Raw genomic sequence first — 26,378 nt, 5'->3', positions numbered from 1 at the left:
TAGAAGAAGACCATAAAAGGAAAGCTTCTGCTGTTATTCGCCGAATCGCCGTTTTGGGTAATTAAACGTTACCCATTTTTCCAAAGGTTGGTAACGATACTTTACAAAGTATTTTTAAAGTTATTTCCAAATAAAAATGAATATATGTGCAGTTTGAAATGTTGGTAAACTTCCACTGTTTCGAGTCTTCTGTCATAAGCCAAGCTGCCAGAACATTTTACCAGTGACCTTACATCGTATATCTAAATCCGGTATTACTGTATAATGAATTTTAGTTTAATAGGCTATATAACTTTGAAACAAACGGTAGGTCTCGGTATCAGAATATGCGTTTTAACTTCGATGTGAAATATTTTTATTTCGAATATAATGAAATATGACTGCTAGGACGCATAAGTATTGACAAATCTCAATTAATTGTAAGATACCTATAATGGAAAACAATCGAGGGATTTAACTACTGCACTGGATTTGTTTAGAGGCTACTTTCCACTTAGTAAGCGCAGAGGAGAAGGTTAATATATATTTTAATTTATGGCTAACAACACGGTAAATCTATACTATAGCTCCACCACTAATAATTTCTATTTTTTTTTTTTTATGATGAATTCCAAGTGCTTTATTTAAAGCTGACTTTTTTTTTTTTTTTGTGGAGGAGGAACAGTATTTTTACCCATTTTGTTAACCTTTCCAAGCGTTGGGGACCCCCAGTGGGAAACGGGTTTTGGGTGGGGAATGAATTAAAGAATCTGTTCTAACGTACGAATAATGTCACGTGTAGAATTACCAATAAACAAGGCCACCAGCTAACCTAAACAAATCATCTAACAACCTAACCTAACCTAGTATCCCTATCCTTACCTAGCAGGGTGCTTCGTCCCCCTGCAAACCCCCCCCCCCCTTAAACAGCCATATTAAATATAAGGCAGCCTAAAACCCTTTATGTACTTACTTAGGTTGGATGGTAAGGGTTAGCAGCGTCTTTCCAAAGTCGTGGGGATTTAGATTTTTTCAGATGGGTCAAATTTGATTTAATTTTGATATTTAAACCACTTCAAAACCTAGTGCCGTATAGATTTATATACCAAACGAAACTTTGGACTTCCCTCGTTTTAGTGAAAGTACTTAAATTTGAAAACTTGCTGTCGGAGCTGTTGTATAGAACTACCCTGATATGTTTGTAGAGAGTACTTGTGTGACAAAAATTTATTTGTTCTTTCACAAATACAAACTGCTGTATCTTTACTATGGATATAGATTTTAGCGCCACCTGGCGTACGATTATAGAACTTTTAACGAGGTGTCAACAACTTTTCTGGTTGTTACCAGTGGTAGTGAGAAGCACCACCCCCTGTTCACTCATACCTTCTTCACTTTCATCTTATATGTGGTTTGCAACAAACGTCTCCCTCCACATGTACTGGCTATGGGAAATGAAACTTTTACTCTTGGGATTAATCCGTTGATGCTTGCACCTCAGGAATTTTATCCTTGAGTTGGATACTTGATTAGCATCAGGACTCCAATAACACATAGGTGGGTAAAAAGCGAACAACTGTCAGCCAGGGGCTTAACTTCCCGCTTTGGAGGTGGACTTCTCAGAAGTCTTAGGGTTTGAAAACCTCTGGAGAGGAGTTCTGTTCCAATTGTGTTTGCCAATCTGTTGGCTGACAAACGCTAGCAACTTGTCTTAGTGAGTGCTGTTAATTCAAAGTTTTCAGCCTCGCTTATTGGAAGCGGTTACTGTACGACTGATCGCCTAACTTGGTCAGTGATCAAATCTGTTTTAGTGATTTGAGAGGTATGCTTTTAAAGCTCGCTCTCAGCACCCACAGACACACTAGTGGCAGTTAGTCTCTCACTTGAGAGATGTGCTTGCCTTTTTCTTCCTCTGAGCCTGCCAACCCCTCTGGGTTTTTGGCAGATGCAGTCGCTAGTGGGAGTTGCAGTCTTACTAGCCACATCTATCTATCCAGGCAGCTTAGAATTGTTTTCACATTTCCGCCATGAGCGCACTCCAGCTCTTTGGAGTAGCTGATGGCTTCTTAGGTGAAAGTTAGCTGTTCACCTGAGATCTTACCTCCTCGTGACGCGATTCAAGCTCTAGCATGCCTAGATCGAGGTCCCAAATTTGAAAGTTTTCCCTTTGAGAGTTTTGCTTAAAGCAAGGGATCTCTCAACACCTCGCCCCTTGCAAGCCAAGCTTACGATGCATCAAAGGCTTGGAGGATCATAACCTCCAAGATGAAAGCTTCCATTCATGTGGAGAGTTTTACTTAATGCAAGCAATATGTCAACTCCTTGCAACGTGATTCAAGCTCTAGTGAGACTGGGTCGTGGCGTCAAAGGTTAAAGGTACCATTTACCTTAGAGTTTTGCCTAATGCAAGAGATATAACTCTTCGCAATGCAATTCTAGTTCTAGCAAGCCTAGATTGTGTTGCCAAAGGTGAAAGTTACTTTTCACTTAAGAGTTTTGCTTGAAACTCTCAGAGTTTGGATTGAGGTGCCAAAGGTGAAAATTAACCTTACACCCGAGAGGTTTGCTTAGAATAAGCTTGGCAACCCAGGCTCGTAGGCAATACAAGCGCTCAGAGACCCTGGATCATGGTGTAAGAGTGAAAATCTTCCTTCATCTGGGAGTTGCACTTTTACTAGCAATCTTCCACTTCCTCACGGCACTATGCAGGCTCTAGATAGCCAGGATTGCATCGCGAAAGGTGAAAGCTAGTATTTCACTTGATGAAAGGTTTGCTTGAAACAAGGAATCTCTTAATGCCTCTTGACCTGGGCTCGTATGCAAATTGGGGTTGTGACACGAGTCAGGTTCACAGCTAATCTTGATTGCTACTCCAAGAATGAAATTCTTTCTGAGAGTATTGCTTGGATCAAGCACACACACTGTTCCTACCGACCCAGGCTTGCAATGAGACCAGATTGCAACCCAAGGGTGAATACTATCCTTTCATTGGAGATTTTGTTATGAAAGTTAAAACAAGCTATCTCAATGTTGAGCAATCCAGTCTCGCAAAGAGATTAGGATCATAGCACGATCCAAACTCAGTAAGCTGGATCATAGAGCTGTCTGCTTTTTTCTTACTGTGTGGGCTAATGATTCTGTCATGCTATGCACATTCATCATTCACTTGAATGATTGTAGAACATCACATAATATCCAAGGTGGTCGTTTGGGTCTCTTAGGTGCTTGCTCTTCCTTGAATGCTCTTTGAAATAGTGACTGTACCAGGCCCCTAACTTGCATAAAGCAATTAGGAATCTAGAATAAGTTTTCTATTTATCGCATGTGTATGGGCATCACTCGAACTTAAAAGCTCAGTTATGTTTTATTATGGTGAAACCCGTTTGCTTACGATAATTAATTGTATGTTTGCATATGCTATCCAGCGTTTACATTTTAGAGTGTGTATGGAAACAAATGCGTTTACATTTTAGAGTGATTATAGAAATAAATTCTTTTGAGAGCCCGAGTCTCCGCCGTGAGGAAAGAGATAAATTTTTGGGAAGCTTTAACATTTTCCTACTAATTTCTCTCTTGTAAGATTACCATAGAAATCCCGGGAAATCCTGTAAGGGTTCCAAAATCTTTCAGGTGGCGTGACTTGGGAATTCAGAATTCAGTTGTGTAGAGGAAATGCAAATTGCTTTAGATTTGTAACTTTTCTCTCTTTGTAAATACATTATTGCAAGCGTGCATTGTGTGATGCAGTAGCCTTCCCTTAGTAAAGAAACCACTGAATGATCTAAGTGTATGCAGTGGTAAGGTATTTGTCATGGCAGCAGATTGGGATAGTGGTTCTCACTATTAGTGAATATTCTTAGCTGATTTAAATAATTGTAACTGTTTTTTTTATTACAGTTACTCCACTTCCCCCTTTTCCCGTATATATCGACTGGGGAAGTAAGGGCGCAATACTTATTTTATGATTTTCCCCTCAGGGTTCCTCTTCGGAGTTCCTCCGTAGGGAGTTTTCTGTTAAATAATTGATTTTTTTTTCCCAGTTAACTATGCAGTTTTTTCTTTTTTCGACAAAGAGTGCCGACAAAGCAGAGCTGTTCTGTTCATACCTGGGGAATCTGCTGTCACTGCCATCCCTCAGAGGACGTCATCTTGGGCGTCATCTCTTCTCCTAGAAGTACGCCCGTAACAATATGACCAGCACTTCAGACCATCTTAGAACACTAACCAGGAGGTTCGCCTCCAGGGTTGGACAACTTTCCCTTCCAAGGGAAAGTTCACTCCCCAGGTGTGAGGTTGTTTCTCCCTTCCGAGGGAGAACTTTCCACATCTTAAAAAATTCAACATCTCCGACTGCTGTTGCTGCCTTCGCCCAGACTTCTCTCCCCCCCCCCCCCCCCCCTTGCTGAGTCTCTCTTCCTTGAGGGGCGGAGCACAGTCTTAGGCAAGTCTCTTTTACAGAGTGTTCTTTTCTCTCGTTCGCGAGAGAGGCCACTCATAGAGACTCCTCTTCAGAGAATCGCTACTGTTGAATGTTAGCTTGCTAATCCACCGGCCCTAATGGGCGTCATCAAATCTCTTCTACGAAGTGTTCACCTCTCTCGTTCGCAAGAGAGGCCACTCATAGAGAGACTTCAGAGGATCGCTACTGTTGGAGGTCAGCTTGCTGATCCACCGGCCATAATGGGCATCATCATAGGCGTCATGTCTAGTCTACAAAGTGTTCACCTCTCGCGTTCGCTTGAGAGGCCACTCATAGAGACTCCTCTTCGAAGGATCGCTACTGTTGATGGTCAGCTTGTTGATCCTCTGGCCCTAATGGGCGTTACCAAGTCTCTTCTACGAAGTGATCACCTCTCGTTGGCGAGAGAGGCCACTCAGAGACTCCTCTTCGGAGGATCGCTACTGTTGAAGGTCAGCTTGATGACCCACCGGCACTATGGGCATCATCAAGCACAGATCCGATTGCTGTCTTCGCCTCGACGACTATCCCCCCCTTGCTGAGTCTCTCTTCCTTCAGGGGTGGAGCACAGTCTTAGGCAAGTCTCTCCTATGAAGTGTTCACCTCTCTCGTTCGCAAGAGAGGCCATTCATAGAGACACCTCTTCGGAGGATCACTTGGCTAAGGTCAGCTTGCTGGTCCACTGGCCCTCATGGGCATCATCAGTTCCTGATTATCCTACCAGCAGACCTACCAGCGCAGCCTTGCGCTGCAGCTTAGTCCTTAGACTTCGGTCCTGGACTCTGCTATGGACCTTTCACGGTTGCCATTGGTGGATGTTCGCTCTTCCAAAGGGCACATCCCAGTTCCTGATCGTCCTGTAAGCTGACCTGCCAACCTAGCGCACGCGCCGATAGTTTTCCCCGCGCGCGCCAGCGGGTAGTCTTCCCCGTGCGGGCGTCTATGGTCTCCCGTGCATGCTCCGATGGTCTTCCGCGTGCGCGCCAATGGTCTTCTCCGCGCCCGCAGTCTTCCGTGCACGCGCGCCAACAGTCTTCCGCGCTCAGGTGCCAATGGTCTCCCACGCGCGTGCCTGTGGTCTTCCGCGTGCACGCGCCGACAGTCTTCTTTGCGCGCGTCAATGGTCTTCCGTGGGCGTATGCACGCCAATGCACCTGCCCTTGCGCAACCAGTCACATGCTTCGGCACATTCTAGGGAGACTGCACAAAACTACACAGTGCCTTACTGCGCACCAGCGCTTGCCTGCTCTCCAGTGCTCTTCTGCGCATTCACTGGAAACTGCGCTTCAGCAAAAACTGAGCATCAGCATCATCCTGTGTGCCATCGCTCCAGTACTCTCCTGCACACTTGCGCAATAGGCAGAAAGAAGGAATAAAACTTTTTGGACAGGTCACAATTGCCCTATTCCTCCCAGCAAACGCATAACATGGCCGCTGGGAAAAGAGGAAAGAGGCTTCACAGAAGGATTCAAGATCCCGAAGATTCCATCTTACAAGGGGAATCGAAACGGGGAATCCTAGGTCCCTGTCTCTAATGAAGTTTTTTTTCCTTGACGGACCACCGTCAGCAAACAGGAGAGCATCAACAGTCTGATCTCTAGATCACTGTTTGCTGATGGCTTGTTCAGGATTTCCTGATTGCTAGGTAGCCGATTACCAGATCGCCAATTGCTAGCTCAACGCTGATCTTTGACCTCTAGTCCCTCCAATGACTAACGATCTCCAATTGCCAGCGTTTCTAATCACCGATTGCTAGTTAATAACCAGTCATCAGCTTGCTGATCACTAGATCACCGATGGGCAGCTCATCTTTCTTCGATCATTGAACTCGGCTTGCTGATCTCTTAAAACCCATCTTCAGCTTGCTGATATCTGACCAACAAAGAAGGACAATAGGCAGCTTGCTGATCTCTAGCTTACCATCGGCTCCCTGACCGCCGATTCACCGATCATCGGCAATTCGCCAGCAGTTCGTAACTCAGACTTACTAGTCAACCTCGGCCCGTAGTTCCCTAGATCAGAAGGTATACAACATACTTCTCGCTACTGGCCGTTAACCTTCACACTAAAGTGATCGGCAAACGTTCAACAACCCTCATCAACGGCTTGTCGACAGGGAACTACTTGCGAGCACTCTCCAACTACACAGTAACCACGATACCCAACCATTAACCATTGATTAACATTCGCCAGATTGATTCTATTCTAAAGAATAGCATCAATCCCATCAGGGCGCATGGTAAGGCTAAGCATTGCCTTCCTTCTTTTAGTTAAAGGAATTCTCTCTCAGGGAAGAATTCTTACTCTGGGTATCGCGTCTGATCCTTTATGACTCGAATGACTCCAGCATCAACAATCTTCAATGCAAAAGGAGCCGCAAGGAGCTGGGTCGATGTCCACACCATGTTGGAGTTCGAACAAGGGCTAAGGCCTCAGGTCTTCATTTGCACACTGGACCTAAAGGACACATACTTCCAGGCCCAAACCATCCATCTAGGAAGGTTGGAAGATTCAGTCTAGACAAACAAGAAACACCAGTTCAGGGCACTGTGCTTCGGTCTTTCTACTACACCCATCCTGGTCCCACAGGATCAGCTTCTGTCTCCTCTGTTTCGGGACAACTGACTGACCTTAGCAGACTCAGTGACAACCTTGCATTAGCACCGCAACTTCTGAAGTCTTTTCACCAAGATTCAGTGATCAAGGTAAACCTGCGGAAGTCTTCCCTACTTCCCTCCCAGAAGACTGGTGTATCTGGGAAGGATTCTAGACACCAATCTCCAAAAAACCTTCTCAAAAATGAGAACAACTCCCATCCCAGAGTGCCTTAGAGTCTGATTGGAATTAGGAACTCGATCCCGCAGACATTCTGACTCCCATGGTACCAGAAAAGGGATTTTGACGAAGGAAAAATCTATTTCTGGGGAGAGACCTGTGGCGCCCGGTGAAAAGTCCTTCTTGTATATGTCTTTTCTGATAAAACCTTCCAATTATACCAGAGAAAGATAAAAGCATGGAATGCTGAGGTTACAACCCTCGCGCGAGCACCTTTTAGGTGTCGTGTATAAAGCAAAGGCGCGTGAAATCCACTATTCACAGGTTGTCTTCCATTTAGTTAATTCCTTCGTCAAAGGGATGGGCCGATACAACGGCCCTAGACACACCCCCAACGCCGCACCACCCACGCCACGACGCGAGCGCCATCTGAACAACATCCTTCTGTAATGGTCATGACGGCTTGGAAAGGAAAGGGTGGGATCGTGTAAAATAAAGGGGGAAGGGTTTCACCGGGCGCCACAGGTCTCTCCCCAGAAATAGATTTTTCCTTCGTCAAAATCCCTTTTCTGGGTCGATCTGTGGCGCCGGGTGAAAATGTACCAGAGAATGCCTTCCAAGCCCAACAATAACTAATTTAATGAGGGGAGAGAAACAACACCATGTAAAGAAAATCATAAATAATTAAGGTAAACAAACATGATAACAGGGAAGCCTCCGAGTATCAGAGGAAACATGCTACAAAACTGACATGGCTAAGAATATCCCAACCCTGTAACAACGGTAATCAATAATAGTTACAAACATAACCTAATATGTAATAAACTTAGGGCTAACGAACCACCAAGGAAGCGGCGTCGTGGTGCGAGTGGCGGGTAGGAGGGAGAAGAAAAGAGATGGATGAAAGGAAGAACAAAAGATCACTGGGGAGAGATACGGCTCCCAGCTGCCACTGTTGGGTATTTAAGAGCCTGTAAGTTCATTAGATAGTGGCGTTTGAAGACCATAGGAGATTCCCAACCCGTGAACTTTATAAGGTCATCAAAGTCCATCTTCTGGGGGAAATGATCCCGGATTGGCTTGTTAAACGAAGTATAGGATCTATAGCCTAATACCACGTATGGGAATGGTACCTCCTTGTTCTCTGATAAACAAGGGGCCAGACGATCGGGTAGCAGTCGTGGCTAAAAAGGCCCTGAGAGTGGTGACCGGAAATAGAAAAGTATCTTGGAGAAGAGGAATAACTTTCCAAGGGGACCACCTATTTTGGGGGTTAACGGCCGAATCATATTGGCGAATTGTCGAGACCCTTTTGTCTGATTCGATGAAGAAATCGTTTTCCGGTTCAATGTTCGAGTCTCTACGAGCTGCCAACTTCCTGTAGTCCACAAGTTAGGGTTTTGGACATCCTTGAGTAATCTGACACAGTGAGTTTGGAATACTCGGGTCAGTTTGAGGAACGGGATCCGGATGGGACGGAGTTTCCACTCGAGGAGGAGAGGAAACCAACTGTTCTTGGGCAGTGAGGTGGTTCTAAAGCCACTGCGCCCCGGAAGGAGCGCAGTCGGTGTTAAAGTTTTTAGAAGATTCACTGGGAGAGATAGGGAAATCTTCCTCTAATGGTTCCAATCCCGGGGTAATGCGTCCATGGCATGAGCCCGAGGGTCCAGGATTGGGGTCACATAACAAGGAAGTTTGTGATTGATCTGAGATGTGAATAGATCTACCTGGATGCCTGGAACGAACCTGAGTATCCACCGGAGAGAAATTCTGACTCCAGGGAACTCGTCCTGGATAGTGAGCCCGTTCTCACATCCTGGCCTCCCGCTAGGTGAGGTGCTGACAGGAACCAGTTCTTTTCTGTTGCCCAGGCGAAGAAAGTGACCAGGATCTGATTCAGGTTGGGTGACTTGGATCCTCCCCTGTTTCCGTAGTGTACCTCGTCTGTGCTGTCTGACACTACTCTGATGTGTGTCGACCTCGGAGGAGTCTCTCTCTTCAGGGTCAAGAACACTGCCATGGCTTCGAGAACATTGATATGGGACTGTTTCATGGCTAGTGACCAAGAACCTGAAACATCTGATGTTCGGAGAAATCCCCCCATCCACTTAGAGACACGGCTGAATGGAATGTCACTTGTGGAGGTGGGAATTGTAGAGGAACCGCTTTGGAGAGGTTCTTCGGTTCGGACCATGGGCGTAGTCTCATTTTCCCGACAGAGGGGATCTTCGAGACCTTGTCTTCTTATAGGTACTGTAGTTCTCTTTCTCCAAAATCGATTGATGTCTTGAGTTTGGCTTTTATTAGGAGATCTGTTACTGAAGTGAATTGGGAAAGGCCGAGGATACTTTCTAGGCTCTTTGGACACCTGTTTGTGCTTGAGAAATTCTTGATCTTGGAACCTATTCCTCTTACTTTTGGAAGGGAGAGACAACGTGTGCTTCGAAAGGTCCCACTGAATGGCTAACCATTCTAAGTGGCCTGATGGTCGCAGGCGAGACTTATGGAGATTGACCCGAAATCACAGGTTGTCGATCGATCGAAGTAATTCCTTCGTAGCTCTGTTGCCTTCTATGGCCGGCCGGGCCCAAATGAGCCAACCGGCCAGATAAGCAATGATCTGTATCTCTTGGTTCCTGAGTTGTTCTAACACTGCCTCTCCCAGTTTCGTGAATATCCTGGGATCAATGTTGAGGCCGAAGGGCATGTCTTGAACACAAAGGCTTTCCTGCTTAGGTGGAAACCCAGATAAGAAGAGAAGTTTCGAGCTATAGGCGCAATCTAATATCGGTCGGTAAGATCGACAGAGGTGGTGACGGTCCCACGGGGAAGTAAGGTCCGTACCTAAGAGATAGTCGTTTGATTGCTTTTTCTTGAGTAACCCTGTGGTGTACTCTTTCAGGACGGGAGTGTCTTTCTGGGAGAAGGTCACTGGCGGAGGAGGAGGACCTTGAGGCCATTTTCATCTCAAACCGTTAGAGACTATGCTATGATCCCACAGACCGAGTCCAATGGACACGAAAGTGGTAAAGTCTTCCCTCTACCGGGACCACCGCGTTGTGAGGTAGTGAATCTAGGTCCTTCCCTTCTCCGAGCCCCCTTTTTCCTAGGTCCGCCTTGATGTCGGGACTGTCTTCTACTCCTGTAGCTTCCTCTCTGGTGTCCATGAAAGGAGCCTGAGGGTTCGGATCTAGGGCTGCATGCAGGCAAAACATCCCAACGGAGTTGGGCTGAGTACCTGGGGAATCAGTGAGGTAGACCACCTGATGATGGGGGGTCAGATACAAAACCGTCGAACCAGAGGAAGGCTGTGATGACGAGTGGGAAACCGACTATCGATTCCTGTCTGATAGAGGTCTCAGACAGAACGTACTTCCCACAACTGACCCGATCAGACCAACAAACGTGTAGGTCGAACTGGAAGGGCAGAGCCTGGAATTATCGTACCCCCCAGGCTGACAACATCCTGGTCCAGACAGATCGGGCCTGCCCTTTAGGAAATAATACCGTTACCTTCGGTACCTTGTCTAAGCTAACCAAGGCAATCTCTTTCAATCGAACGAATCCGTTGAATGGGAATTCTAGTACCTGGAAGTAAAATCTAGGTCCCCCAGAGGGAGGACGTCTATGCCCTCCAGATTTATGGTACCACCTATATCCGAGTTCCTGAACGGCACTGACTCACCCCCATACCTTAGAGCTCGTCATAGCCCCTTGGATTTCCTTAGAATGTGTTGCTTTTAGCCGTCACAGTTTATGCAGGGTAACATGAACATTAGGATCCTTTAATGGTCCTAGGTCGGTGACGTAGGTAATTGCAAAGCTGAAGGCTCAAAACTCATCCCCACATACCTGCCCGTCCATGGGGTCGTTGTCCAACCTTAGAGAGGACACTCCGAGGAGATAGGGACCTCTAGATGGAGCATTCCTTCCCAACTTCGATACCCAAGGGTGGAGAGCCTCTCTTGCAGGCCAGAGAGAATCATCATCATCCTGATGGGAACCATGCAGGCGAACCTTCTGTAACACAAAGGGGACATAAGTCTGGATGTTCCTTGAACTTTGGTTAGCGATCCTATTCACAGGCTGGGATCAGCTGTATTACTCTTAAAAAGCAATTTTAAAGACAAGTTATTTAATGTATTATCTTCTGGGGTATAGTGCGACACTTGTATTCATGAAATGTGACACTGTTGGCGCATTCGCCACTGGGTGGAAATTTATTTCTATATGAACACTATGTTGTATGGATATTTATCCATATCTAGACATAGTTAGAATTGACTATGCATAAATATAGGCATAATTAATGTATTTCTATTTGAACACTATGTTGTATGGATATTTAGCCATATTTAGACAGTTAGGATTGAATATGCATAAATATAGGCATAATTAATTTAATTCTATTTGAACACGATGTTGTATGGATATTTATCCATATTTATACATAGTTAGAATTAAATACATGCATAAATATAGGCATAGTTACGTTCATAAATATTTTTTTTTTTTTTTTTTTTTTTTTCTTTTTTTTTTTTTTTTTAAATCCTTCCCTTTACAGGTAAAACAAAAGATTGGCCACCCGTGGTCTGAGTGATCTCCGACTGTACCGGATCTCCGGTAACCATCCCCGGTACAAACAAAGGTCCGTCATAGTGACAACGTGAACCAGAGGAAATCTAATATTAACCTCAATGCTGACCGCCTGTACGATATCCGGTTAAGCCGTAGATTCGATGAAAAAGAATCGTAATGACGATATTGTGATTATTCATGAAAAAGGGTTCATACCCTGATTCTGATCGTCTGATTGATCTCAGTTTGTACCGGAGAACCAGTGACAAAGGTCCGGCAACGTGAAAACGTGATCCTCACCGGTACGATAACATTCTCTAAAACTGAATGTCTGTGTTATCTCCAGTGAAGCCGGATATTCGATGAAAAAGGGACCGTAATAATGAAACTGTGAAACCCTCATCGGTATCACATTGTTAACTCCGGTTCTGGACGTCTGCTTGATCTCTGTTTGTATGGGAGATCCGGTAGCAAAGGCTAGTCCCCGTGAGATCGTGACCGTCACCGGTACGATAACATTAACCTCAATGAATGTTTGAGTTATCTCCAGCGAAGCCGGAGATTCGATGAAAAAAGGGGCCGGAAAGGTGTAATCGAGATCAAACATGACAAAGGTTCGTGTGCAAAAAGGTCTCAGCCGGAGTCTGAGTGCCGGATTTCACCGTTGCACTCCAAATATCTGACCAGTTCTCACCCAATGAGTATCCATTATAGAGGCGTATAACTCAAGGCGGAGCTAAACATAACTCAAGGCGGAGCTAAGGGTGTCGGTATAAATCGAACCCAATTAATGACTCATACACCAACGTTCCTACTAATAGTGTTAGCTATATTAACAGTAACCACATCAATAAAACGTGTATAACATTAAACGTACTATCATCAACTCTGATAATAAGAGGAGGCCTGAATAACTCGTGATTTGGACGAACCTCAAGGGATAGGTGTCAGTCGAGAATCTACTGAGCTGTATAACCTTCTCATCCTTCCCCACCCCATCAAAAGAAGAAAGGAGGAACCATAGTGCTGCACCACACAACCTCAACCCTCTGGACAGAGTCCGAAAATACCTTCACTTAACTCTCTTTAAGAGATGAAGGCCAACTTTCCGGTCCTTCAGCAGCCTCATCGGTTCCTAACAGACCACTCAGTGATGTGATGGACGACAACACCATACACCACATAGAAGCTCACATCGGCAAGCAAGAAGGAACTTGCACGTAGCCTCTTCCCATCTAACAGTATAAACACTAAGATGGGCCAAAGTCAGTTCGGTACCACTATCAGCCTGCTTCATTCCAGACTAGAAGAACGTGCTCGTCGACAATCTGTGCACAGCATCTCAGATAAGGTATACCGAATGGTCTTTGTATGGCCTTGTAGCCGACAAAGTCCTGACTTTACGGGGTCCTCCAACTAGGGATCTGTTCGCAACGCTCCTGAACCTCAGGCTGCCGTTGCTCCCCAGCCCTAGACCCCAAGGCTCTTTGGCAACAACGGTGGGTACAACAATGACGTTTACGTCTCGTCTCTGTTTTATCTGGAGAAGTGCACTCAAGAAAGTTAGAACATCGGTCAGCCTCTCAAGGACTCTCCTAGCTCTGCTATGGCATTACGCAGAATGGTTTCCAAACCTTTTGCAGCTCCTGATAGAGTCCCCAAGAGAACCCAATCCACATCACAGACAACCCACTTCGACACCTACCACAAGCTATAGCTTTGCTATGATTGTACGCCTGGAGACTACCCAGTACCTCTTTTGCGAAAAGGTTGCCTTGATATCTGAGGAATTCCTCAGCATCAGTCTACCAGGCAGTATAACCTCTTGTGTGGTTGGTGTCATGTGAAAGTCTCTTCTCTCCACTCGATACCTCTATTCCAGCAATAGCGGAATCCTCAAGTATATACAAACGGAAAAGAACCCCTAATTAGTTTCAACAGGTAAAGATGATCACTCAACCTTGACCCTTCACCTTCAAACTGAAAGGAAGGGACATCCTCTCATCGATAGACCTTTCCTAACTCATATGGACTTACAACTTTCCTTTCTCCAGTTGGAATTGATAACTTCCTCTCAGAACATGGTTCAAATTCTCCGATCTCTAAATAGACCTCCCTATGTTTCACTTCACCAGGCAACCAATTTTCACCTGATTTAAAGAAGACAATGTTTCTACACACACTGACAGCAACCATACGAGTCAAGGAACTTCATGGTCTCTCTTTCGACGTTGCCTATTAATGAGACTGGCGAAAGGCAATGTTCAGTTTCATCCCTGAGTATGTCGCCAGACACAGTCTCCAGAGGTGAGGGATCCTAAACAAGTCTCCATTTAGTAATAGACTATCCAGATCATCTGTTACTGTACCCAGGGTATGGTATGAGACTTTACCTTAAGAAAACTGCAACAGCCCACCCGGGTTCCTTCTCTTGTCATCAGCACTGGGAGAGACTAGAGGAGGATCACCAAAACATCATCTCGACATGACGACTCACGAAGTCGGGCATAGCTATGCCCCTGGTCCTTCTTAGCAGACTATGTGACGCAGGTTTTACAAGAAAGGAGGTGAATGCTCCGGGTGACTTTCACAACACTTCTCCTGCAAGACGTGACCCACAGGAACTCTAATACGATCTCTATCGGTCCGATGGTGACTGCACAACAGCTAGTTGTATACTTCAAGCTCCTTTTTGGACAAGTAGCAGAAGGTTGAGGGCACTGTTACCCGGTTTTAGTTTGCGTGAATAAAATGATTTGACTGGCACTTATTCTTTTCTTCATCCTACCCTCCTGTGGGGAAAGCAGCATACTGGGTTCTCTACATAAGCTGCCCCAAAACACTGCAGGTAATCCATGCTCCCTTGTGTACCTAGTATTAAGCTAATACTGTTGCATCCCCATAGCCTGGCGAGGTGGTATTGGGTAAGTCTTGGTTACATCATGTTTTTCCAACAATAGACTCAGAATAACTGTACCTAGACAGTCACACTTCTGCATGTCTCAACACACAGCTTGCGTAGGCCGAGGACCTTGCATAGCAAGGTTTTAGCGAGGGCAGGGACTCCTTATTTTTGAGTACTAACATACTTGGATAAGGAGCCCCCGGGTAAAGCCAAAAGCCAGATTGACAGGGACCTCCACCCTTCCTAATGGGTGAGTCACCCCTAATAGATAGCGTGGTTTGTATTCCAGTTACGGAACAAATAACAAATTCATAGATGATTTGTATTTTTCCTAACTATACAAAGCTTAGTTATTTATACAAACTTGCCCGCCAGCCCTATCCCCCTTCAAGTCCCACCTCCAAGCAAAGTGACTAAATCACGAGTTTGTGAACGGGAGTGGTAGCAAACTACCCTCCCCCCCCTCGTTAACTAGCGATGTGGGTAGTTAAACCTCGCTAATTTTAATGGCTTGTCATTTCAGCTCCGCATGATAAGGCTAAGCATTGCCTTCCTTCTTTTAGGCAAAGGAATTCTTTCTCAGGGAAGAATTCTTACTCTGGGTATCGCGTCTGATCCTTTACAACACAAATGACTCCAGCATCAACAATCTTCCATGCAAAAGGATCCGCAAGGAGCTGTCTCTTTGTGTCGATGTCCACACCATGTTGGAGTTCGAACAAGGGCTAAGGCCTCAGGTTTTCATTTGCACACTGGACCTAAAGGACACATACTTCCAGGCCCAAACCATCCATCTAGGAAGGTTGGAAGATTCAGTCTAGACAAACAAGAAACACTAGTTCAGGGCACCGTGCTTCGGTCTTTTTACTACACCCATCCTGGTCCCACAGGATCAGCTTCTGTCTCCTCTGTTTCGGGACGCCTGACTGACCCTAGCAGACTCGGTGGCAACCTTGCATTAGCACCGGAACTTCTGAAGGCTCTTCACCAAGATCAAGTGATCAAGGTAAACCTGCGGAAGTCTTCCCTACTTCCCTCCCAGAAGACTGGTGTATCTGGGAATGATTCTAGACACCAATCTCCAGAAAACCTTCTCAAAAACGAGAACAACTCCCATCCCAGTGACTTGAGTCTGACTGGAATCAGGTCCTTGATCCCGCAGACATTCTGACCCCCATGGTACCAGAAGTTTGGACGAACCTCAAGGGATGGGTGTCAGTCGAGAATCTACTGAGCGGTATAACCTCCTCATCTTTGCCCACCCTTCTGACTTGATGCTGTGCTTAAAATGCACCAAAAGAAGAGAGGAGGAACCATAGTGCTGCACCACACGACCTCATCTCTCTGGACAGAGTCCGAAAATACCTTCACTTAAATCTCTTGAGAGATGAAAACCAACTTTCCGGTCCTTCAGCAGCCTCATTGGATCCTAACAGGCCACTCAGTGATGTGATGGACGACAACACCATACACCACATAGAATCTCACGTCGGCAAGCAAGAAGGAACTTGTTTGTAGCCTCTTCCCATCTAACAGTATAAACACTAAGATGGGCCAAAGTCCGTTCGTTACCACTATCAGCCCGCTTCATTCCAGACTAGAAGAACGTGCTCGTCGACAATCTGTGCACAGCATCTCAGATAAGGTATACCGAATGGTCTTTGTATGGCCTTGTAGCCGACAAAGTCCCGACTTTACGGGGTCCTCCAACTAGGGATCTGTTCGCAACGCTCCTGAACCTCAGGCTGCCGTTGCTCCCCAGCCCTAGACCCCAAGGCTCTTTGGCAACAACGGTGGGTACAATAATGACGTTTACGTCTCGTCCCTGTTTTGTTTGGAGAAGTGCACTCAAGAAGGCTAGAAAATCGGTCAGCCTCTCAAGGACTCTCCTAGCTCTGCTATGGCATTACGCAGAATGGTTTCCAAACCTTTTGCAGCTCCTGATAGTGTCCCCAAGAGAACCCAATCCACATCACAGACAACCCACTTCGACACCTACCACAAGCTATAGCTTTGCTATGATTGTACACCTGGAGACTACCCAGTACCTCTTTTGCAAAAAGGTTGTCTAGATATCTGAGGAATTCCACAGCATCAGTCTACCAGGCAGTATAACCTCTTGTGTGGTTGGTGTCATGTGAAAGTCTCTCTCTCCATTCGATACCTCTATTCCAGCAATAGCGGAATCCTCAAGTATATACAAGCGGAAAAGAACCCCTATTTAGTTTCAACAGGTAAAGATGATCACTCAACCTTGATCCTTCACCTTCAAACTGAAAGGAAGGGACATCCTCTCATCGATAGACCTTTCCTAACGCATGCGGACTTAAAACTTGCCTTTCTCCAGTCGGAATTGATACCTTTCTCTCGGGACATGGTTCAAATTCTCCGATCTCTAAATAGACCTCCCTATGTTTCACTTCACCAGGCAACAAATTTTCATCTGATTTAAAGAAGACAATGTTCCTACACACACTGTCAGCATCCATACGAGTCAAGGAACTTCATGGTCTCTTTCGACATTGCCATTAATGAGAAGGGCGAAAGCAATGTTCAGTTTCATCCCTGAGTATGTCGCCAGACACAGTCTCCAGAGGTGACGGATCCTAAACAAGTCTCCATTCGGTAATGGACTATCCAGATCATCTGTTACTGTACCCAGGGTAAGCTATGAGACTTTACCTTAAGAAAACTTCAACAGCCCACCCGGGTTCATTCTCTTGTCATCAGCAATGGGAGAGACTAGAGGAGGATCACCAAAACATCATCTCGACATGACGACTCACGATGTCGGGCATAGCTATGCTCCTGGTCCTTCTTAGCAGACTATGTGACGCAGGTTTTACAAGAAAGGATGTGAATGCTCCGGGTGACTTTCACAACCTTTCTCCTGCAAGACGTGACCCACAGGAACTCAATACAATCTCTATCGGCTGGTGGTGGCTGCACAGCAGCTACAGGTAGTTGTATACCTCAAGCTCCTTATTGGACAAGTAGCAGAAGGTTGAGGGCACTGTTACCCGGTTTTAGTTTGCGTGAATGAAATGATGTGACTGGCTCTTATTCTTTTCTTCATCCTACCCTCTCGTGGGGAAAGCAGCATACTAGGTTCTCTACATAAGCTGCCCTCAAACCACTGCAGGTAATCCATGCTCCCTTGTGTACCTAGTATTAAGCTAATACTGTTGCATCCCCATAGCCTGGCGAGGTGGTATTGGGAAAGCCTTGGTTACATCAGGTTTTTCCTACAATAGACTCAGAATAACTTTACCTAGACAGTCACACTTCTGCATGTCTCAACACAAAGCTTGCGTAGGCCGAGGACCTTGCATGGCAAGGTTTTAGCGAGGGCAGGGACTCCTTATTTTTGAGTACTAACATACTCAGATAAGGAGCCCCCGGGTACAGCCAAAAGCCAGATTGGCACGGATGTCCACCCTTCCTAATGGGTGAGTCACCCCTAATAAATAGCGTGGTTTGTATTCCAGTTACGGAACAAATGAGAAATTCGTAGATGATTTGTATTTTTCCTAACTATACAAACTTTAGCTATTTATACAAACTTGCCCGCTAGCCCTATCCCCCTTCAAGTCCCACCTCCAAGCAAAGTGACTAAATCACGAGTTTGTGAACGGGAGTGGTAGCAAACTACCCTCCCCCCCCTCATTAACTAGCGATGTGGGTAGTTAACCCTCGCTAAATTTTCATGGCTTATCATTTCAGCTCCGCATGATAAGGCTAAGCGTTGCCTTCCTTCTTTTAGGCAAAGGAATTCTTTCTCAGGGAAGAATTCTTACTCTGGGTATCGCATCTGATCCTTTACTCCAGCATCAACAATCTTCCATGCAAAAGGATCCGCAAGGAGCTGTCTCTTTGTGTCGATGTCCACACCATGTTGGAGTTCGAACAAGGGCTAAGGCCTCAGGTCTTCATTTGCACACTGGACCTAAAGGACACATACTTCCAGGCCCAAACCATCCATCTAGGAAGGTTGGAAGATTCAGTCTAGACAAACAAGAAACACCAGTTCAGGGCACTGTGCTTCGGTCTTTCTACTACACCCATCCTGGTCCTACAGGATCAGCTTCTGTCTCCTCTGTTTCGGGACGCCTGACTGACCTTAGCAGACTCGGTGGCAACCTTGCATTAGCACCGGAACTTCTGAAGGCTCTTTACCAAGATCCAGTGATCAAGGTAAGCCTGCGGAAGTCTTCCCTACTTCCCTCCCAGAAGACTGGTGTATCTGGGAATGATTCTAGACACCAATCTCCACAAAACCTTCTCAAAAACGAGAACAACTCCCATCCCAGTGACTTGAGTCTGACTGGAATCCGGTCCTCGATCCCATAGACATTCTGACCCCCATGGTACCAGAAATTTGGACGAACCTCAAGGGATGGGTGTCAGTCGAGAATCTACAGGGTGATATAACCTTCTCATCTTTGCCCACCCCTGACTTGATGCTGTGCTTAAAATGCATCAAAAAAAGAGAGGAGGGACCATAGTGCTGCACCACACGACCTCAACTCTGGACAGAGTCCGAAAATACCTTCACTTAAATCTCTTGAGAGATGAAAGCCAACTTTCCGGTCCTTCAGCAGCCTCATTGGATCCTAACAGGCCACTCAGTGATGTGATGGACGACAACACCATACACCACATAGAATCTCACGTCGGTAAGCAAGAAGGAACTTGTTCGTAGCCTCTTCCCATCTAACAGTATAAACACTAGGATGGGCCAAAGTCCGTTCGGTACCACTATCAGCCCGCTTCATTCCAGACTAGAAGAACGTGCTTGTCGACAATCTGTGCACAGCATCTCAGATAATGTATACCGAATGGTCTTTGTATGGCCTTGTAGCCTACAAAGTCCCGACTTTACGGGGTCCTCCAACTAGGGATCTGTTCGCAACGCTCCTGAACCTCAGGCTGCCGTTGCTCCCCAGCCCTAGACCCCAAGGCTCTTTGGCAACAACGGTGGGTACAACAATGACATATACGTCTCGTCCCTGTTTTGTCAGGAGAAGGGCACTCAAGAAGGCTAGAAAATCGGTCAGCCTTTCAAGGACTCTCCTAGCTCCGCTATGGCATTACGCAGAACGGTTTCCAAACCTTTTGCAGCTCCTGATAGTCCCCCTAAGGGAACCCAATCCACATCACAGACAACCCACTTCGACACCTACCACAAGCTATAGCTTTGCTATGATTGTACACCTGGAGACTACCCAGTACCTCTTTTGCAAAAAGGTTGCCTTGATATCTGAGGAATTCCTCAGCATCAGTCTACCAGGCAGTATAACCTCTTGTGTGGTTGGTGTCATGTGAAAGTCTTTCTCTCCACTCGATACATCTATTCCAGCAATAGCGGAATCCTCGAGTATATACAAGCGGAAAAGAACCCCTATTTAGTTTCAACAGGTAAAGATGATCACTCAACCTTGACCCTTCACCTTCAAACTGAAAGGAAGGACATCCTCTCATCGATAGACCTTTCCTAACTCATACGGATTTACAACTTGCCTTTCTCCTGTCGGAATTGAGACCTTCCTCTCGGGACATGGTTCAAATTCTCCGATCTCTAAATAGACCTGATGTTCCACTTCACCAGGCAAGGCAACAAATTTTCACCTGATTTAAAGAAGACAATGTTCCTACACACACTGACAGCAACCATACAAGTCAAGGAACTTCATGGTCTCTTTCGACATTGCCCATTAATGAGAAGGGCGAAAGGCAATGTTCAGTTTCATCCCTGAGTATGTTGCCAGACACAGTCTCCAGAGGTGAGGGATCCTAAACAAGTCTCCATTTAGTAATAGACTATCCAGATCATCTGTTACTGTACCCAGGGTATGGTATGAGACTTTACCTTAAGAAAACTGCAACAGCCCACCCGGGTTCCTTCTCTTGTCATCAGCTCTGGGAGAGACTAGAGGAGGATCACCAAAACATCATCTCGACATGACGACTCACGATGTCAGGGGCATAGCTTATGCCCCTGGTCCTTCTTAACAGACTATGTGACACAGGTTTTACAAGAAAGATGTGAATGCTCCAGTGACTTTCACAACATTTCTCCTCCAAGATGTGACCCACAGGAACTCAATATAATCTCCATCGGTCTGGTGGTGGCTGCACAACAGCTAGTTGTATACCTCAAGCTCCTTATTGGACAAGTAGCAGAAAATTGAGGTCTCTGTTACCCGGTTTTAGTCTGCGTGAATGAAAAGATTTGGCTGGCTCTTATTCTTTTCTTCATCCTACCCTCTCGTGCGGGAAGCAGCATCCTGGGTTCTCTGCATAAGGTGACCTCAAACCACTGCAGGTAATCCATGCTCCCTTGTGTACCTAGTATTAAGCTAATACTGTTGCATCCCCCATAGCCTGGCTAGGTGGTATTGGGTAAGTCTCGGTTACATCAGGTTTTTCCTACAATAGACTCTGAATAACTTTACCTAGACAGTCACACTTCTGCATGTCTCAACACAAAGCTTGCGTAGGCCGAGGACCTTGCATAGCAAGGTTTTAGCGAGGACAGGGATTCCTTATTTTTGAGTACTAACATACTCAGATAAGGAGCCCCCGGGTAAAGCCAAAAAGCCAGATTTGGCAGGGACGTCCACCCTTCCTATTTGGCGAGTCACCCCTAATAAATAGCGTGGTTTGTATTCCAGTTACGGAACAAATGAGAATTTCGTAGGTAATTTGTATTTTTCCTAACTATACAAACCTTAGCTATTTATACAAAATTGCCCGCCAGCGTTATCCCCCTTGAAGTCCTACCCCCAAGCAAAGTGACTAAATCACGGGTTTGTGAACGGGAGTGGTAGCAAGCTCCCCCCCCCCCCGCCAACTAGTGATGTGGGTAGTTAACCCTCGCTAAATTTTAATGGCTTGTCATTTCAGCTCCGCCGAAAGTATAACCCCTAATAAATAGCTAAGGTTAGTATATTTGGGAAAAATACAAATTATCTTTGAATTTGTCATGTTAGTGGATTACCAGAGGCTGGGCATTCGGTAATTGCAGTGAAGTATATCCTTGATAGGTTTGAGGGAGGTAAGGCTTTTCCACATTACCAAATATACTTTGATTTGTAATATTGGAAATTTTTTTTTTTTACTCTTATACTATTTTATATTTGATACATTAGAATATTTTATATTATAGTTTACCATGCAGATTATTTTACAGAAAGTATAATCCTGATATTGAAGTGCATAGTAAAATATTTGAATAAGACTGTTATATATGTATAATTAACAGCTTTTATTTATTTTTCAGACAGAAAATTTATAGCCTGCTCAATATAGGGAAAGAACCTACACCAAGTATGATGATTCCTATTTACATCAAGATGAAGATCAACAGCAAATAATCAGGGATTTACTATAGAAAAAAACAAATCAAGAATGTTTCCTAATTTCAAGAGGAGCACCGGCGAATCGTCTCAACTGAAGCCGCCAGTCTATCATCAACTTCTCTGGAGTATTAAATTACCCGTATGAAAAATACCATTGCAGTACTACAAATATCTTTAAATGTTCAATTGCCCAGAGTTATTGAGATTTTAGGGGGTTGTGTGTTATAATGGTCACTATTTATATCTCATAGGTTCATTAGCATTCACTAATTGAAAATGAAAAAGGTTACGTAACAGTAAATAAGTAGTATAAATATTTACATCAGCAATATTACCAGGTTATATAAAGTTTATCAAAGTGTGTTTACATCTGGAAGCTATTAACTTTTACTCAGTCTAGTAGCAATTACATTATTCGCTCTTAATCTTTACAAAGTCAATGCATGTAAAGCTAATTTTAGTTAGTTTTTAATTCTCTGCATCTATGTGATACTATTTTTTTCTTGTAAATTCTAAACACCCAAGATTTAATCAAATAATAATGTCCAGATCAACATTTGTTAGCTATTTTTAACTTTATAATTAAAATTAAGATTGCCATTTCCTAATTATTATTTGATATTAAATAACCACAAACATTCTTGTAGTTGCCTGGAAGCTAGTTGGCGAATACGAAAGTACCCCATGATATTGAATTTATATTATTAAAATAACTAGGAGGAATTTTATATAGGTAATGTTAAATGGAGTAGTTTTATTTGTATTATAAATTATTTTGAAAAATTAAGACATTAAGCATCAAACACCAAGACCAATAAATGAAAATGAGGAAGGAATTTTTTCTTAGAAATTTGCGGATCATGTTTTTAATTTTCATTAATTAGTTGTTAAATCAAATCTCAATTTCCTCTGAACCTGTTAACATACTTCTTGATCATACAATGTGTAGAATTGTGAAAAGTACTGTACTGCAAACAAGTTATCTATATGAGTGACTGAAGGAAAATTTATAATAATCACCTTTTTTGGCAAGTGATTCAAATTCAATTTAGAATCTGTATATTAAAGTACATTCTTTGCATGTGGATATATATCCTAAAGCCAATTATTTTAACTAGAAGTATCATTTCAATATTGTTTATGTATACCATTTCATCTCTTGGAGACTGTCTTTGAATTCTCTTTTAAACAAGGCCTATGTTCTCTTAAGAGGTATTAGCACATATGCTGACAATAATAGCTGTTGAACAAAATAAAATGGCTTTCTAATTAGCCACATCTTGCCAGTGCTTTTTAGCTAGTTATTTTCTCAATGGGGTTGGGTGGGCGTGGATAGCATCTTATATTCTAGCAATCAACACCTGTATAAATATAATTTTATACTAGGGAAGTAAAAAAAATACTAATTGATAATCGTGGCTTGTTATTTCCTTACTACTTCTAATAATGACATATTCTGCTTAACTGAAAATTCCATATAAAGCGCTAGTACTAGAATTATTTTCCTTATATTTCATTTAAATGAAGGGGTAACCAAGTATGCTTTAGGAAGAATTGGCTCTTTATTTACTATATAGATTGAATTTTTTTTGTGAGTAACTAATCCATTTATCTTGTGTAATGGTTAGCAAGGGAAGTTATGAATAGAATAATTTTGAATATTTGTGAATGGAATCCCTGTATTTTAATGTCTTAATAGTATTACTAAGCATTGGAAGGCTAATTTAATTCTCTCTCTCTCTCTCTCTCTCTCTCTCTCTCTCTCTCTCTCTCTCTCTCTCTCTCTCTCTCTCTCTCTCTCTCTCTCTCTCTCTCTCTCTTTTTCCATTGGAATTAAGGTATGTCCACAATAAAAAGAATATTCCTGGTTCATAGTATTGTTACATTGTTTTGTAACCATTTTTCCCAAGGTCTCTGTAAGCTTGATCTCAACACCATATCAAACATGTTTTAGTAATTTTTGTTAATTTTTTTTTTTTTTTTTTTTTCAAAATATCACTACTTTAATATTTTGGTTACGCATAACATTTCTAGTGCTTGTTTGCAGTATAAGGTCCTATTTATTTTTCTTTAATCTAGTTAACCTGAATTTGTTTTAAATTATTAGAATGACAAAATTGTTATTAAAATGCTAAATTATCTTGTCAACTGGTTTTAAGCTTTGCATATTCTTTATACAAAAGATGCAATTAACTGCCTCCTACTCTAGAATATAGCCTATATAGTTACAGATGTATTTTGGAGCATTTTACTAATTAAATTTACATTAAAAGGTTTTATGTAAGGAATAGAAATTCAGTTTTGGTGGTAAACTTAGAGAAGGAAACCATCAGGAAAGTAGTTTTGAATTAACATTCACGGAATATTTCTTAAAGTAGATGTTGTAAGAGTAGTTTTAATGAAGAACTTCAAAATTATTCCTGAAAGACTTGAAGTAGTAGTTATACTTAATAAAAGGGTTAAGATTAATATTTGGAAAGAGAATGTTGGTTCTTGATACGTAGGGTAAACTTGAAGGGATAAGAATTCCACCTAAGGTACTAATTCGTAGAAAAAAATAATCAGGTAGTCCTCAGTTATTTAGGATAATGGGAGGAATAATTGCCTAAAGGAAAGCTCAAGCAGAAGAAAAGTTATGGTATTCTTGAAAATTTGGTGAATGCCTGCGATTCCTCTCAACATAGCATTTTGATATTTCAAAGGTTAGTAGTTTTAAAATAGCATTTTAATATTTCAAAGGTTAGTAGTTTTAAAATAGCATTTTAATATTTCAAAGGTTAGTACTTTTAAAACGATGCAGTTTTTACAGATTTAGAGGGTATTGTTGATGTTAGGAGTTTCATTTGTAATAGAAATGTAGGTTGCATGCTTTGAAAATCTAAAATATGGTGTATACGGAACACGTATATGTATACATATATCAAATGCTTAAAACTAGTTGATTTTTTTTCATGCAATGAAATACGCTTTTGTCATTAATGATTTTATTAGATGCAAATATTAATCATTAAAACTTAGACATGATATGCTTGTATATATAAAAAATGTACATTGGTTGTAATGATTATTTCACATATTTTGTAAATATGTGCTGCTGAATAATGACAATTACATAAGTGAAAATTGTGTGGACGAAAATCCTTGAAGAAACAACAGCAGGGATCCTGAATGACAATTTATGGCAAAAAGTGACATCAATGCTAGTGGCATAACTTTATATATTGAGTAAGTAAAGGTAGATGGCCAAGCATTTGGATGTCAGTGGTTAGTAGTATGGGCATTACGGACTACTTTAGTCATATTCTAGGTTCATTATAATTAGGGAGCTGGAAAGGGTTCATTCATGATATTAAGTACTGTACAAAATACTTGAATAGCTAATCAGATTCAACTTCTTCCCTCAGAATGGAAATGGAACATTTAAAGTTGAGCAATCCTGGGGTTTAGCAAGGGAAGGTTACTTCTAATACCCCCCAAAAGAAAAAAAGCCTAAAGTTAATTTCTCAAAACTACGATAGAAATGTAAGAATCGTCATATATGAGATTGATTCTCTGAACAACCTTTGTTCAGCAGACTATTTCTAAAAGACCCTAATTTTGTTTGTACACACTCATTGTTAGTAATGTTAATACTATGGTATTTAAGTCAACGATTGACTCTTTAAATGTCTGTGGGACAAATGAATAGTTTACCGAGCACAACTTTTTTCATTGATAAGCTCAATCACATGACTGGTCTTGCCCATCTGTTTCAATGTTGAAAATGAGCAAAATCTATAGCTTAACCATTTATTAAGGGGGGGGGGGGGTGTGATAAATAACACTGCTAAACCCCACGATTGTTAACTCAAAATTTATCGTATCTCTTATTGATGAAGTTGATCCTAATTACCTATCCAGATATCTTGTATTTAATATTATAAATGAATAATTTCCAGCTCCCTGACTATGAACCTAGAATATGACTAAAGCAGTCTGTAATACCCAAACTACTATCCACTGGCTGTCCAAATGCTGGGCCTTATACCTTTACTTATTCAATATATGTAGTTATTCCATCAGCATAGGTATGTCACCTTTTTGCTATAAATTATCATTCAGGACCCTTGGTCTTGTATCTCATAGTATTTTTGTTGATAAAAATGTTTCAAATTTAATCTTGAAATATTGATTTGTTGGCTTTAATGTACTGTAATGACTTAAGAATTCTGAAAAATAAAAAGCATGACGTAATTCACTTTTTAATTTCTCCTGGTAGACAAGAAAATCTGAAATGAAAGAAAAAATGTGGGATGGAAATATGAAAAAAAATAAAAGATTA

General features: G+C 42.9%; 1 long non-coding RNA gene across 1 annotated transcript; it reads left to right on the top strand.

The window, feature by feature from the left end:
* Positions 1-22,075, top strand: LOC137634773 (uncharacterized). The gene is made up of 2 exons (XR_011042569.1): positions 1-86; positions 21,979-22,075. It is a non-coding gene; the product is annotated as an uncharacterized lncRNA (long non-coding RNA).
* The last annotated feature ends 4,303 nt before the right edge of the window (positions 22,076-26,378 follow it).

Source organism: Palaemon carinicauda, chromosome 45, assembly GCF_036898095.1.
Source record: "Palaemon carinicauda isolate YSFRI2023 chromosome 45, ASM3689809v2, whole genome shotgun sequence".
In the NCBI taxonomy this organism is placed as follows: Eukaryota; Metazoa; Arthropoda; class Malacostraca; order Decapoda; family Palaemonidae; genus Palaemon; species Palaemon carinicauda.
Note: the sequence above shows the minus strand (reverse complement) of the source record. Positions and strands in the feature narration are given on the sequence as shown.